The sequence below is a fragment of the Drosophila eugracilis genome, unplaced genomic scaffold (genome assembly GCF_018153835.1).
Source record: "Drosophila eugracilis isolate 14026-0451.02 unplaced genomic scaffold, ASM1815383v1 contig_485, whole genome shotgun sequence".
Lineage (NCBI taxonomy): Eukaryota > Metazoa > Arthropoda > Insecta > Diptera > Drosophilidae > Drosophila > Drosophila eugracilis.
In genome coordinates this window covers 1-6420 of record NW_024573355.1, presented here as the reverse complement: position 1 = coordinate 6420, position 6420 = coordinate 1, and positions in this window count along the sequence as shown.

Below are 6420 nucleotides of genomic sequence, written 5' to 3'. Positions count from 1 at the left end.
TTGTCTCAACGTCGAAATCATAGACAGATAGACAAATAGATAAATAGACAGATAGACAGACAGACATATAGAGAGATACATAGATAGACAAATAGACATATAGACAGATAGAAATAAAGAAGATAAACAGACATATCAAGAAAAAGATAGACAAACAGATAGACAGATAGTCAGAAAGATAGACAGATAGACAGATAGAAAGAGAGACAGATAGACAGATAGACAGATAGAAAGATAGACAGATAGACAGATAGACAGATAGACAGATAGACAGATAGACAGATAGACAGATAGATAGACAGATAGACAGATAGACAGATAGACAGATAGACAGATAGACAGATAGACAGATAGACAGATAGACAGATAGACAGATAGACAGATAGACAGATAGACAGATAGACAGATAGACAGATAGACAGATAGACAGATAGACAGATAGACAGATAGACAGATAGACAGATATACAGATAGACAGATAGACAGATAGACAGATAGACAGATAGACAGATAGACAGATAGACAGATAGACAGATAGACAAGATAGACAGATAGACAGATAGACAGATAGACAGATAGACAGATAGACAGATAGACAGATAGACAGATAGACAGATAGACAGATAGACAGATAAAAGAGATAGATAGATAGACAGATAGACAGCTGGACAGATAGATAGACAGATAAACAGATAGACAGATAAACAGATAGACAGATAGACAGATAGACAGATAGACAGATAGACAGATAGACAGATAGACAGATAGACAGATAGACAGATAGACAGATAGACAGATAGACAGATAGACAGATAGACAGATAGACAAATAGACATATATAGACAGATAGACAGATAGACAGATAGACAGATAGACAGATAGACAGATAGACAGATAGACAGATAGACAGATAGACAGATAGACAGATAGACAGATAGACAGATAGACAAAATAGACAGATAGACAGATAGACAGATAGACAGATAGACAGATAGACAGATAGACAGATAGACAGATAGACAGATAGACGGATAGACAGATTGACAGATTGACAGATAGACAGATAGACAGATAGACAGATAGACAGATAGACAGATAGACAGATAGACAGATAGACAGATAGACAGATAAACAGATAGACAGATAGACAGATAGACAGATAGACAGATAGACAGATAGACAGATAGACAGATAGACAGATAGACAGATAGACAGATAGACAGATAGACAGATAGACAGATAGACAGATAGACAGATAGACAGATAGACAGATAGACAGATAGACAGATAGACAGATAGACAGATAGACAGATAGACAGATAGACAGATAGACAGATAGACAGATAGACAGATAGACAGATAGACAGATAGACAGAAAGATAGATAGACAGATAGACAGATAGACAGATAGACAGATAGACAGATAGACAGATAGACAGATAGACAGATAGACAGATAGACAGATAGACAGATAGACAGATAGACAGATAGAAACAGATAGACAGATAGAAAGATAGACAGATAGACAGATAGACAGATAGACAGATAGACAGATAGACAGATAGACAGATAGACAGATAGACAGATAGAATAGACAGATAGACAGATAGACAGATAGACAGATAGACAGATAGACAGATAGACAGATAGACAGATAGACAGATAGACAGAATGATAGACAGATAGATAAACAGATAGACAGATAGACAGATAGACAGATAGACAGATAGACAGATAGACAGATAGACAGATAGACAGATAGACAGCTAGACAGATAGACAGATAGACAGATAGACAGATAGACAGATAGACAGATAGACAGATAGACAGATAGGAACAGATAGACAGATAGACAGATAGACAGATAGACAGATAGACAGATAGACAGATAGACAAATGAACAGATAGACAGATAGACAGAATAACAGATAGACAGATAGACAGATAGACAGATAGACAGATAGACAGATAGACAGATAGACAGATAGACAAATAGACAGATAGACAGATAGACAGATAGACAGATAGACAGATAGAAAGATAGACAGATAGACAGATAGACAGATAGACAGATAGACAGACAGATAGACAGATGAACCGATAGAAGATAGACAGATAAAGAGACAGATAGACAGATAGACAGATAGACAGATGAACAGATAGACAGATAGACAGATGGACAGATAGACAGATGGACAGATAACAAGATGACAGATAGACAGATGAACGAATGAACAGATAGACAGATAGACAGACAGATAGACAGATAGACAGATAGACAGATAGACAGATAGACAGATAGACAGATGAAAGACAGATAGACAGATAGACAGATAGACAGATAGACAGATAGACAGAATGAGCAGATAGACAGATAGACAGATAGACAGATAGACGGATAGACAGATAGACAAAGATAGACAGATAGACAGATAGACAGATAGACAGATAGACAGATAGACAGATAGACAGATAGACAGATAGACAGATAAGACAGATAGACAGATAGACAGATAGACAGATAGACAGATAGACAGATAGACAGATAGACAGATAGACAGATAGACAGATAGACAGATAGACAGATAGACAGATAGACAGATAGACAGATAGACAGATAGACAGATAGACAGATAGATAGACAGATAGACAGATAGACAGATAGACAGATAGACAGATAGACAGATAGACAGATAGACAGATAGATACAGATAGACAGATAGACAGATAGACAGATAGACAGATAGACAGATAGACAGATAGACAGATAGACAGATAGACAGATAGACAGATAGACAGATAGACAGATAGACAGATAGACAGATAGACAGATAGACAGATAGACAGATAGACAGATAGACAGATAGACAGATAGACAGATAGACAGATAGACAGATAGACAGATAGACAGATAGACAGATAGACAGATAGACAGATAGACAGATAGACAGATAGACAGATAGACAGATAGACAGATAGACAGATAGACAGATAGACAGATAGACAGATAGACAGATAGACAGATAGACAGATAGACAGATAGACAGATAGACAGATAGACAGATAGACAGATAGACAGATAGACAGATAGACAGATATAGACAGATAGACAGATAGACAGATAGACAGATAGACAGATAGAAGACAGATAGACAGATAGACAGATAGACAGATAGACAGATAGACAGATAGACAGATAGACAGATGAGACAGATGAGACAGATAGACAGATAGACAGATGGACAGATAGACAGATAGACAGATAGACAGATAGACAGATAGACAGATAGACAGATAGACAGATAGACAGAAAGACAGATAGACAGATAGACAGATAGACAGATAGACAGATAGACAGATAGACAGATAGACAGATAGACAGATAGACAGATAGACAGATAGACAGATAGACAGATAGACAGATAGACAGATAGACGAATAGACAGATAGACAGATAGACAGATAGACAGATAGACAAACGATAGACAGATGAACAGATAGACAGATAGACAGATAGACAAGATAGACAGATAGACAGATAGAACAGATAGACAGATAGACAGATAGACAGATGAAGACAGATAGACAGATAGACAGATAGACAGATAGACAGATGGACAGAGAGACAGATAGACAGATAAACAGATAGACAGATAGACAGATAGACAGATAGACAGATAGACAGATAGACAGATAGACAGATAGACAAGATAGACAGATAGACAGATAGACAGATAGACAGATGGAATGAACACAGATAGACAGATAGACAGATAGACAGATAGACAGATAGACAGATAGACAGATGAAGACAGATGACAGATAGACAGATAGACAGATAGACAGATAGACAGATAGACAGATAGACAGATAGACAGATAGACAGATAGACAGATGAGAGACAGATAGACAGATAGACAGATAGACAGATAGACAGATAGACAGATAGACAGATAGACAGATAGACAGATAGACAGATAGACAGATAGACAGATAGACAGATAGACAGATAGACAGATAGACAGATAGACAGATAGACAGATAGACAGATAGACAGATAGACAGATAGACAGATAGACAGATAGACAGATAGACAGATAGAAACAGATAGACAGATAAACAGATAGACAGATAGACAGATAGACAGATAGACAGATAGACAGATAGACAGATAGACAGATAGACAGATAGACAGATGGAGAATGACAGATAGACAGATAGACAGATAGACAGATAGACAGATAGACAGATAGACAGATAGACAGATAGACAGATAGACAGATAGACAGATGAACATAGACAGATAGACAGATAGACAGATAGACAGATGGACAGATAGACAGATAGACAGATAGACAAGATGAACAGATAGACAGATAGACAGATAGACGAATGACAGATAGACAGATAGACAGATGACAGATAGACAGATAGACAGATAGACAGATAGACACAGATAGACAGATAGACAGATAGACAGATAGACAGATAGACAGATGAACAGATAGACAGATAGACAGATAGACAGATAGACAGATAGACAGATAGACAGATAGACAGATAGACAGATAGAAAGATAGACAGATAGACAGATAGACAGATAGACAGATAGACAGATAGACAGATAAGACAGATGAACGAAGATAGACAAGACAGATGAACGAATGAACAGATAGACAGATAGACAGATAGACAGATAGACAGATAGACAGATAGACAGATAGACCGATTGACAGATAGACAGATAGACAGATAGACAGATAGACAGATAGACAGATAGACAGATAGACAGATAACGAATAGACAGATAGACAGATGAACCAGATAGACAGATAGACAGATAGACAGATAGACGAAGATGACGATAGACCAGATAGACAGATAGACAGATAGACAGATAGACAGATAGACAGATAGACAGATAGACAAGATAGACAGATAGACAGATAGACAAGATAGACAGATAGACGAAGATGAACCAGATAGACAGATAGACAGATAGACAGATAGACAAATAGACAAGATAGACAGATAGACAGATAGACAGATAGACAGATAGACAGATAGACAGATAGACAGATAGACAGATAGACAGATAGACAGATAGACAGATAGACAGATAGACAGATAGACAGATAAACAGATAGACAGATAGACAGATAGACAGATAGACAGATAGACAGATAGACAGATAGACAGATAGACAGATAGACAGATAGACAGATAGACAGATAGACAGATAGACAGATAGACAGATGAACAGATAGACAAAGATAGACAGATAGACAAGATGAACAGATAGACAGATAGACAGATAGACAGATAGACAGATAGACAGATAGACAGATAGACAGATAGACAGATAGACAGATAGACAGATAGACAGATAGACAGATAGACAGATAGACAGATAGACAAATAGACAGATAGACAGATAAACAGATATACAGATAGACAGATAGACAGATAGACAGATAGACAGATAGACAGATAGATAGATAGACAGATAGACAGATAGACAGATAGACAGATAGACAGATATAGACAGATAGACAGATAGACAGATAGACAAAGATAGACTGATAGACAGATAGACAGATAGACAGATAGACAGATAGACAGATAGACAGATAGACAAGATAGATGAAAGACGAGATGAACAGAATGAACAGATAGACAAATAGACAGATAGACAGATAGACAGATAGACAGATGAACAGATAGACAGATAGACAGACAGAATAGACAGATAAACAGATAGACAGATAGACAGATAGACAGATAGACAGATAGACAGATAGACAGATAGACAGATAGACAGAATGGACAGATAGACAGATAGACAGATAGACAGATAGACAGATGAACAGATAGACAGATAGACAGATAGACAGATGAACAGATGGACAGATAGACAGATAGACAGATAGACAGATAGACAGATGAACAAATAGACAGATAGACAGATAGACAGATAGACAGATAGAAATAAGACAGATAGACAGATAGACAGATAGACAGATGGACAGAATAGACAGATAAACAGATAGACAGATAGACAGATAGAACGAATGAACAAGATGAACAGAGCAGATAGACAGATAGACGAATAGACAGATAGACAGATAGACAGATAGACGAATGAACGCAGATAGACAGATAGACAAGATAGACAGATAGACAAGATAGACAGATAGACAGATAGACAGATAGACAGATGACCAGATAGACAGATAGACAGATGAACCAGATGAACAAGATAGACAGATAAACAGATAGACAGATAGATAGACAGATAGACAGAGAAATAGACAGATAGACAGATAAGACGAATGGAGCAATTAGACAGATAGACAGATGGACAGATAGACAGATAGACAGATAGACAGATGAACGAAGACAGATAGACAGATAGACAGA